This window comes from Lepidochelys kempii, chromosome 3 (assembly GCF_965140285.1).
Source record: "Lepidochelys kempii isolate rLepKem1 chromosome 3, rLepKem1.hap1, whole genome shotgun sequence".
In the NCBI taxonomy this organism is placed as follows: domain Eukaryota; kingdom Metazoa; phylum Chordata; order Testudines; family Cheloniidae; genus Lepidochelys; species Lepidochelys kempii.
Window position 1 is genome coordinate 180,347,171 of NC_136382.1, and position 11,482 is coordinate 180,358,652.

The following is an 11,482-nucleotide window of genomic DNA, read 5'->3' on the forward strand; positions in this document are numbered from 1 at the left end:
AGAGAAGGGTAAATGGTTTAAGGTTGGTTTGCATCTTTCAGGCCTCACATCAAACCAGTGGCCTTAGATTTGGTGTAGAAAGTGAAGATGTTGTTTGTTTGCCTTCATGTGGGGCTTGAGGCTCTTTCTCCTCTTCTGTTGTTGAGCAGAAGGCAGCTGATATTGATATTGGCATCTCTGAGTAAAATAAGATGAATGACGAAGGGTAATGCTTTCTCCAGTATCTAAAGACACTCCAAGCCTCCCTCACAAGACTAGGAGACCTCTAAAGATTTATCTGTCTATGTGGTGCAATTAATCTTTTCCAAGACTTCATCTGTCCTTGACCTGAGCAAACTATCATTTTCAAATGCAAAATGTTCCATACATGCTCTCATTTCAGGTGGTAGCCTGGACAATCTAAGCCATGCATGTCATCTTAATGTGATGGCTGAAGCTACTGTCCTGGCTGCAGCATCTGAAGAGTCAAATGAAGCTCTCAATCAATGTTTACTACCAGTTGTTCATCAGATATTAAGGCTTTAGCTGATTTCTTTTGCTTTTCAGTAGGTCTTTAGCAAATAATGTCACTTTCTCCCCAAGATGATACGGACACCTGGATATTAGAGCCTGGTAATTAGACACCCTAAATCCCAGTGAAGCTGAAGAGAGAAACTTCCAGCACAGCCTCCATCTCTTTTCCCTCTGTCAGATGGGGTATAGTGCACTTCACCTCATACTGAACTGCAGCAGCAATCACCAGTCCGTTGGGTGGGTGGGGTGTGGGAAGATCCCCTGTATGGCAACTGGAATAGCTTGTCTGCTTTTCAACATGACCTAACCAGAGGTAGAATTTGTGCACAGAGTTTTGGCTGGTTGCAGTAATCCCTCCACGACTGGGAAGGTGATTTTGTTTTTGGATGGAGAACACAATATATCAATCACTGGATGAGCAGATTCTTTTCCTGACACTGACCAGATTTTTAAAGTTGAAGCCATTCTGACCTCCAGATCATGAAACTGAATTACATCTTCAGATGGAGAAGATGCTGAGGCAACTCTGATATTATCATCAGGGGATATCTGATCATTGGGCTGCAGATCTGTGTCCTGGCATTTCAATAGGTTCTTCTGGTTCTTCTGATGGCATATCTGGGCCTAACATCAGAGAGTGTTCTCTATACTCTGCCGTTGTAGGCAATCTGGGAGCACCACATCCAGTGTATGTGATTTTTCTTGACTATGGAGAGGATGAGTGTGTTTTGTGTTTCTGTAATAGCTAGTTGAAGGCAAGAAGGGCCATGTGGTAGGTCATGAACGTAACTGCTATTCTTCCTAATATTAAGTGTCAAGCTCCCTAGCATAGTACCTACTGGGGTAAGGGGTAGGCCTTTGCATCTGTGAGCTATGTGAAGGATCTGTATAACATTTATTTGAGTAACCTTTCTTTAGTAACTAATGGGAACGGAGGTGATACATTCTATCTGTTATAGTCTGTTTCATTGTTTGACTGGAGATCCAGTCTCACATCCGCGGTGGTTAGTAAGGGTGAAATGAACGGTTTCTGCAGTCTTCAAGCTGAAAATTGGGAACCAAATTTCCTTGGTGAACTTGTAAGTGTTCTTGTGGGAGGAAATGAAATGAATGGGGAAATCCTTATCTGATCTGTGATTTTCTATCTCTTTCTGGGAAGAAGGGTAGGGGGATATGATAGAAGTGAGAAATGAGAGTGGAGCCTTTCTTTTAGCCCCCTTATCACTGTGCTCTGGGGATGTAGGGGTCTGTGTAGGCTCTGGATCTGACAGTGGCTGAGACTGTGGATCCAAATGGTGTACAGTTACCTGTGCTGCTACTCACACAGTAGATTCAATTGGAACTGACTTCTAGAACCCATACACTTCATAAATGAACTCTTCCTTTGGGATTTGTCCTGTACTGGGCCTTTCATACTGGGTCAAATAGTTGGATTCAGTGACTTAGGTTCTTTCAGCACTGATGAATTAGTATTTGCTCTGGGAGTGGAGGATGATACCTTCAGCGAGGTCTTAGATCAGTAGCGGGCAACCTGCAGCCCATTAGGGTAATCTGACTGCAGCTCACAATCAATTTTGCTGACGTTGATCATCCGCAGGCACACTTCCCCACGGCTCCCAGTGACTGTGGTTTGCCGTTCCCGGCCAATGGGAGTGGCGGGAAGCAGCGGCCAGCACATCCCTGCGGCCCGCAGCTCCCACTGGCCGGGAACAGTAAACCATGGCCACTGAGAGCTGTGGGGTGCCATGCCTGCAGACAGTCAACATCAGCAAAATGTCTCACAGGTTGCCCATCACTGTCCTAGATGTATTGTATCCCCAAGGTGTCAGAAGCTGATGCAGGCCAGACATGGATCCTTGGGTTTTGGAATGAGAGGGTTTGGCTGCTAGAACCTCTCCTAAAACTAGGGCAGGATGGAGAAGTTTTGACTCAGGCTCTACAGAACATTAAAGAACTGGTTCAAGGAAATCTTAACCTGCAGAAATTGCGCACCAGTCAAACTGATACCCATCCTCTCTTGCTGTTCACACATCTCCTTGCCTCATGCCGTGGACAGAAGCAACTGGGGTATACCACTCCTATGCCAGCTGAAGAGAATCCTCAGGTGCTGCCTTAAACTTCTTGTTGTGCTGCTGGAGTGGTACAAAGGAGACTTAGGGTGTCATAAATATAAAGGGAAGGGTAACCACCTTTCTGTATACAGTGCTATAAAGTCCCTCCTGGCCAGAGGCAAAACCCTTTCACCTGTAAAGGGTTAAGAAGCTAAGGTAACCTCACTGGCACCTGATCCAAAATGACCAATGAGGGGACAAGCTACTTTCAAATCTGGAGTGGGGGGGAACAAAGGGTTCTGTCTGTCTGTGTGATGCTTTTGCTGGGAACAGACCAGGAATGCAGCCTTCCAACTCCTGTTAAGTTAGTAAGTAATCTAGCTAGAAAATGTCTTAGATTTTCTTTTGTTTAATGGCTGGTAAAATAAGCTGTGCTGGATGGAATGTATATTCCTGTTTTTGTGTCTTTTTGTAACTTAAGGTTTTGCCTAGAGGGATTCTCTATGTTTTGAATCTGATTAATAAGGTATTTGCCATCCTGATTTTACAGAGGTGATTCTTTTACCTTTTCTTTAATTAAAATTCTTCTTTTAAGAACTTGATTGATTTTTCATTTTCTTAAGATCCAAGGGTTTGGGTCTGTGTTCACCTGTACAAATTGGTGAGGATTCTTATCAAGCCTTCCCCAGGAAAAGGGGTTTAGGGCTTGGGGGGATATTTTGGCGGAAGATGTCTCTAAGTGGTCTCTTTCCCTGTTTTTTTGTTTAACACGCTTGGTGGTGGCAGCATACGGTTCAAGGACAAGGCAAAGTTTGTACCTTGAGGAAGTTTTTAACCTAAGCTGGTAAGAATAAGCTTAGGGGGTCTTTCATGCAGGTACCCATGCCTGTACCCTAGAGTTCAGAGTGGGGAAGGAACCTTGACATAGGGCTTGGCTACACTTGAGAATTACAGTGCAATAAAGGAGCCCCGGGTGCACTAGCTCACTACCCGTCCACACTGGCAAGGCACGTAGAGTGCTCTGACTCCGCGGCTACAGTGCTGCTGGTACTCCACCTCGGCGAGTAGAATAACATTTGCTGCGCCCCCGCTGTAGCGCCGCAGTGCCAGTGTGGATGCCCTGGTCCTATAGTGTGCTCTGATCAGCCTCCAGAAGTGTCCCATAATGCCTGTGCTAGCCACTGTGCTCATCACTTTGAACTCTATTGCCCTGCCATCAGGTGACCAACCATCAGACCCGCCCTTTAAATTATCTGGGAATTTTGAAAATCCCCTTCCTGTTTGCTCAGCCAGGCATAGAGAGCTCTCAGCGAATCTTTCCAGGTGACCATGCCTCCACGCGCCAGGCAAGCCCCAGTATGGAGCAATGGCGAGGTGCTGGACCTCATCAGTGTTTGGGGGGAGGAAGCTGTCCAGTCTCAGCTGCGCTCCAGCCATAGGAATTATGATACCTTCAGGCAGATATCAAGGGCATGATGGAAAGGGCTATGACTGGGATGTGCTGCAGTGCAGGATTAAAGTAAAGGAGCTGCGGAATGCCTACCGCAAAGCCCGTGAGGCAAACAGCCATTCTGGTGCTGCCCCTGCGACCTGCAGTTTCTACAAAGAGCTGGATGTGATACTTGGGGGCGACCCCACCTCCACTCTGAGTACTACCATGGACACTTCAGAGCCCAGTTCAACAAGGCGGGAGGAGGAGGAGGAGGAGCAAAACGGGAGCGAGGGTGCTGAGGTGGAGGAAGACTCCCTGGAATCCCTAGATGCACGCAGCCAAAAGCTGTTCTCAAGCCAGGAGGAAGATAGTCAGTTGCGGCAGCCAGTGCTTGGGGAAGGACAAACACCAGAGGAGGTTCCCAGTAAGCGGCTTTTATTTTGGGAAGGAAGTTATTCGGTGCGGGCTCTTGGAGTGAGGCGGGTTAGGGCTGCATGCATGCCTAGATATGGAATAGGGCGTTGATGTGCTCTTTCACATCGTGGTAATCAGCCTCTTCAAAGGTGATCTCTTCAAAGGTCTCATCCAGAATTTGGGCAATGCGCTTGTGCAGGTTTTTCGGGAGAGCCACTGTGTTCCTTGTCCCAGTAAGGCAAACTTGTCCACACTATTGTGAAGACTGTGCTTGCCCTTAAGTATGGGGGAATCATTGCTCTGTCTGGTGTGAATAATGCTGCCTCTGTTAAGTGTTGCATTTTGCCTTTACAGATGCAACCTTGAGATCTCAGCCATCCATGTTATCACCGGCCGAAAGACTCCAAAGAATCAGAAAAAGGCCATGTAGAAGCAAGGAAGACATGTTGCATGAAGTAATGCAGCATTCAAGTAACAAAAATCGAAAAGTGCAGGAGTGGCGGGACAGTGAAAGGAGGATCCGCCTGCAGAATGAGGAGTGCTGGCACAAAAGTGCGGTGCTCCAGCAGCAAAGCACGGATTGGCTGATAAGCATAATGGAGTGCCAAGCGGACTCAATCCAGGCGCTCGTAGCCATGCAGGAGGAACACTACCTGGTCCGCCCCCCCTGCAGCCCTTGTCCCAAAATTCTTTCCTTTGTGACCCCATGTCACCTCCAACCCACTTTCCCCAACATCCGGGTTCTTACCGCCACCAGCTGCCTCCAACACCTGTAGCTTCACCACCCAGCCCTGAAAACTACGACCCTTACCCTCTGCACTCAACCCCCATCACCATGCAGTATAGCCATCCTGAAATGCAGCACTCATTGCACAGCACTCCAGACAGGAAGGCTGAGTATGATAACAGGACATACGCAAATCTGTGATTGTACCATTCCCCACCCCACCCCCTTGCCCTTTCTGTTTCTCAAGCAGTTGTGTTTCTTTTCAATAAATGAATTTTCTTTTCAATAAATGGGTTTTTGGCTTTGAAAACATTCTTTATTATTGCATAAAGTAAAAGATACCTTAGTCCAGGAAAGAAACAGGCACTGCAAGTCAGCGTATCAAACACAGATTCCTACTAACATTGGAACCACTGCAATTCACTCCTGTGCAAGGCACCAGACATTACTGGTGGCTTTCAGCCACAAATTGCTCCCTCAAGGCATCCCTAATCCTTGCAGCCCTGCGCTGGGCCCCTCCAATAGCCCTGCTCTCTGGCTGTTCAAATTCAGCCTCCAGGTGTTGAGCCTCCGAGTTCCATGCCTGAGTGAATCTTTCACCCTTCCCTTCACAAATGTTATGGAGGGTACAGCATGCAGATATAACCGTGGGGATGCTGTCATCGTCCAGGTCCAGCTTCCCATAAAGAGAGGGCCAGCGGCCCTTTAAACAGCCAAAAGCACACTCCACAGTCATTCTGCACTGGTTCAGCCTGTTGTTGAACTGCTCCTTGCTGCTGTCAAGGCTCCCTGTGTATGGTTTCATGAGCCATGGCATTAAAGGGTAAGTGGGGTCTCCAAGGATCACAATGAGCATTTCGACTTCCCCTACGGTGATCTTCTGGTCTGGGAAAAAAGTCCTGGCTTGCAGCTTCCTGAACAGGCCAGTGTTCCGAAAGATGCGTGCGTCATGCACCTTTCCAGGCCAGCCTTCGTTAATGTCAATGAAACACCCACAGTGATCCACAAGTGCCTGGAGAACCATCGAGAAATACCATTTCCGATTAACGTACTTGGAGGCTAGGTGGGCTAGTGCCAGAATTGGAATATGCGTCCCACCTATCACCCCTCCACAGTTAGGGAAACCCATTTGTGCAAAGCCAGCCACAATGTCATGCATTTTATCCAAAGTCACGGTTCTTCTGAGAAGGATGCGATTAATAGCCCTGCAAACTTGCATCAACACAATTCCAATGGTCGACTTCCCAACTCCAAACTGGTTAGTGAACGATCAGTAGCTGTCTGGAGTTGCCAGCTTCCAGATTGCAATAGCTACCCACTTCTCCACCGTCAGGGCAGCTCTCAATCTTGTGTCCTTGTGCTGCAGGGTTGGGGAAAGCGTCTCACAGAGTCCCATGAAAGTAGCTTTTCTCATCTGAAAGTTCTGCAGCCACTGCTCATCACCCCAGACTCCAAGTACGTGAAGTGACGAAGTGATCCCACCACTCAGTGCTTGTTTCCCAAACCCAAAAGTGGCGTTCCAGAGTGGTGAGCATGTCCGTGAATGCCACAAGCAAACTCATGTCATATGTGTTACTTGAGTCGATATGATCGACGGAGCCCTCACTGTCACTTTGGATCCTAAGGAATAACTCGACTGCCAAACGTGACGTGCTGGTGAGACTCATCAGCATTCTCCTCAGCAGTTCAGGCTCCATTTCCACAGACCGAAAGGGAAGACAGAGCGCGCAGTACAAAAAACATTGAAAGATGGCGCCAAATGTGGACGGAAGCAAAGGGAATGCTGGGATGCGAACCGATGCATCATGGGGCGTTGGGACAGGACCCAAAATGCCCCGCATCCCCCACCCCTTCCCACAAGCCACAGCGCCAGAATGGGAAGAGGTGCTCTGTGGGATAGCGGCCCACAATGCACCGCTCCCAATGCTGCTGCAAGTGCCGCAAATGTGGCCATGCCAGTGCGCTTGCAGCTGTCAGTGTGGACACACTGCAATGCGTTCCATACTGCGCTCTGTGAAGGCGGGTTTAACTCACAGTGCTCTACACCTGCAAGTGCAGCCATGCCCTTAGGGTATGTCTACAGCAGAAATGTTACAACAGCACAGCAGCTGTACTGCAGCTGTGACACTGTGGCACTGTAGTGAAGACGCTACAGCGATGGAAGAAGGGGTTCTTCCATCACTGTAGTCAATCCAACTCACCAAGGTGGTGTCTACACCATGGCTTAAGTGGAAAATTTTTCACAGCTCTGAGCCATGTAGTTAAGCTGACCTAACTTTGTACTGTAGACCAGCTCATAGGCGGGATAGAAAATCTGGCCCAAAGTATTGTGACTAATTCATTGATTACAATGTCTCTTGGTGCTCCCACTGTGGTGATGCCCTTCCATACTGTCCCCAACACAGGGTTTTGGCTGAAACAGTATAGAATCAGTGTTGCATTGTCTCCATTTTACCATATAATATGTATGTCCTTGCCAGAAAAAAAAAAACATAAATAGACATTCATGTATTTTGTAGTTCAGAGTAGTGACAACTTGAAGCAGCTGTTAAATCAAAGCATTCAGCTTCTGTCCATCTGTGACATTATCTGCCTGTTTGTGTTACTTTTCCTAATCTTTGGAGAAGTAATACAGACTGTTGCATTTCCAAAGTTGCAATAGAATTGTTTGCGATTCCAGTTACTCTAGCGCTTTTAATATGTCACTTTTAATTAATTGGCCTTAGTTCACAGTTTCTGTCTTCTGAGTCATCTCTGAAATATCACAAAACAGCTCACTTTCTCCCAAAGGGTTTAACCATTCCTTCTTCAAACCATTCCTTCTTCAAAATCATGAAACCATTCAAAAGCAGCAGGGGAACCCATAGTGCTGGAACTAGGATTGCTGGAGGTGCTGCTGCACCCCCTGGCTTGAAGTGGTTTCCATCATATACAGGGTTTACAGTTTGGTTTAATGTTTCTCAGCACCTGGGGGAAACCTCATGACTACTTCTCAGTGACCTTTTTTTTTAAATTAACTATATGTGGAATGGACTTATCATGTTAGCTGCTTGGGATTTCACTGAGGGAATTTGCACATTCCTTTTCTCATTAACTTGGAGATTGTACAAATCAGGCATGCAGCAAAAATGCTTGCAAAACCTGGTATCTCTTTCCTTTCCGTTCCTTCCTATCAGAGAGGATGAGCTGCCATTCATCTGTCATATCTGCCTCTTGGTAATAGCCACAATGCTGTGAGTTATTTAAATATGCCTTGTCTACTACCAGGGAGGATTTAAAATGCTTGCCCTTCTAAAGCATATTTATTCATTTCTACCATCTGTGGGGGAAAATGGATTTAAAACCCCCAAACAGTAACCTAAATAGATACCAAAGAGCCCTTATATCAAAAGAAAAGCTGAATTTAGCTATCACATCACTCAGGATAAAACATAAATTGAGGCAACAAAATACAGAACATATTTTCAAACAAGTGCTTTTTGTCTGTGCTGAAATATGCATGTCTGGAAAGCGGTGGATCCTTGGCTATATGGAACTTGACATGCTCTTTCGGCATCTCAGTCAAGTTCAACTTAAAATGACAGAGAAAGAGAGAGAGAGAGAGAGAGATTCTCAGAGGTATCTCAGTTTTCTTTGTGACAGCTGGTAATTGTAGCTCACACAATGCACACAGCTCAATATTTAGTGGCTAAAATTTGTCCTGAGAGGGTGACATGGACCCACCCCTACATTGGTTATAGTGTAACAGAAAGCCCCACTGCAAATAGAAATATATCTGAGGTGTGGCTTATGGTACCTCAGTTATTTATAGTTCACTGAGTAGCACTGTATGGAGTTGAAGATTTTTCTTTTTGTGGGTTATATTGGTGGTGGTGGTGGAAGTTCCTTTCAAGCATTCTTATGAACCAAGTGACATTGTGGGCCACATTTGCAGGAGTGTGTGAGGAAAGGAAGTAAGACTCCTCCCTCTCTCACTTGGCTATGGCCAGACACCAGAGCAGACCATACATTTGGGGAAGGAACATTGGAATTGCTGGACTGGATCACACCTGAGGTCCATCTGGTCCAGTATCTTGTGTCTGACAATAGCCAGTACTGGATGCTTCAGAGGAATGTTCTAGACCCTCCAAGTAGGTAGACATAGGGTAATCTGCCAGACATATAGATCTTATATAATCCCTCATAGACAGAGGTTGGCATTAAACCCCAAAACATCAGGTTTAATATCCCTTCCAATACTCTTTTTGTTGGCATTAGCTATTGGAATTCTTGATATCCTTATTACCCATACAAATGTCCCATTCCTCTTTGAATCTTGCTAAATTCTTGGTTTCAACAATTTCCTGTGGCAATGAGTTCCACAGTCTAATTTCACACTGTGTTAAATAGTATTTCTTTTTGTCAGTTTTCAGTTTGCTATTTTCAGTTTCATTGAATGTCCACATGCTCTTGTGTTATGAGACAGGGAGAAGAGTTGCTCTCATTCTACCTTCTTCACACCAATCATTACAATATAAACTTTTATCATTTTCCCTCTTATTAATCTCGTTTCTAAAGTAAATAATCCCAGTCTTTTCAACCTCTCTTCATATAAGAGTATTTCCATGCCTGTAATCACTCTCATCACCCTTTTCTAAACCCCTTCTAATTCCAGAATATCCTTTTTGAGATGTGGTGACCAGTACTGCACACAGAATTCCAGACAAGGCTGCACCCTGATTTATATAGAGGCATGATATCCTCTGTATAATTCTCCACCCCATTCCTTAGGCAACCTAACATCTCAGTCACTTATTTGGCTGCAGCTTCACATTGAGCAAAGGTCATCATTAAGCTATGCACAGTGATGCCCAGGCCCCTTTCCAGAGCTGAAACAGTAAATTTTGAAACCTCTAAGGGGTATGAGTAGTAAAATCCTAATACACAGAGGACACTCTTGCCTAGCAGCCCATGGGCATGGTAGAAATGAGGTGAGCCCTTGGGTAGCCGCTCCTCCACATCAGCCTTCAGTGCTGCCTGGTACAATGGGTGGGTGAAGCAAACTGCATCACCAGATGAGGGGGTGCAGTCCCTGTAATCCCACTGTTGAACGGCGGGATTGTGCATCAGCAGGCACAATCCCTTTCTGAAGTCTCCCTGGGGCAGTGCATCTATCTGACTCTGTAGGGCTAATGGCTGTTTTGGTAGAGACTGGATCTTGCTCTTTTGGTTGAGGTTAAGGTTCTGAATGATGCCCTTTGTTGGTAAAGTGTAATGCAGTATTACATATTGTTAAAAGACACCTGCACCCATTTTGCTTACAGTAGGAATCAAACATTTGCCTGAACTGTGATTTATTTCTGGTTTAGTGAATAATATTCCTGCAAAGCACATGGTGGACAATGAAGTCTTTCTGTTTATATCCAATACAGATACAACATTATTGTACAAGTAGAAGTGCAAGTTTCCCCACACTACCAACCATTGTGCTACTAAATTAAGAAGACCAATTTTAATTGCAATTTTTATTTTTGAACACATTACAAAGTTCCATTCAAGTCAATGGGACTCTTCACATGCTTAAAATGAAGCATGCTGTAATGAGGTTAGCCGGGGCTCGTCTCTCTCTGCGGCGGCGAGGACCCCCACCACCTCACTAAGTTTGGGAAGAGGTCTAGCAGGGAATTAGTCCGTCTGTGGGAGTCTTCCTTTGTGGCCTTTGTGAGGGCAGAACAACACAGTCGTCAGCCCAGGCTCTGGGTCAGGGCAGGGCAATGGTGAGTCAGGTGCTCGGACCCTCAGGCAGGGGCTGTGCAACAACAGTTTATCAACAGTGCTTAAGTAATGTGCTGGATGCAGGCCACGGAGAGTGAGACATAGGGCTTGTCTACATTTACCGGGAGATTGACGCTGCGGTGATTGATGCACTGGGGGTTGATTTAACAGGTCTAGTGAAGGCCCCCTAAATCGACTGCAGATCGCTCTCCCGTTGACTCTGGTACTCCACCAGAATGAAAAGAGTAAGGGAAGTCGACAGGCGAGTGTCTCCTGTTGATGCAGCGCAGTGTGGACACTGCAGTAAATTGACCTAAGCTACGTCGACTCCAGCTACGTTATTCACATAGCTGGAGTTGCGTAACTTAGGTGAACTTACCCCTATAGTGTAGATAAGGCCTCAGTCCATGCTCCAAAGGAAGAAATGTGAAAAACCTTGAAGATGTAGTTAAGAACTGTCAACTTGAAATGCTAAAAAGTCAGGAAAATAATGAAGGGGAGTGAGTTATTCTTTTTTTTTTGCAGTTTAAGAAAGTAATTAAGTCTTGGTTTGTACACATGAACAGGATGTAAAGAAACATACCATGTGGA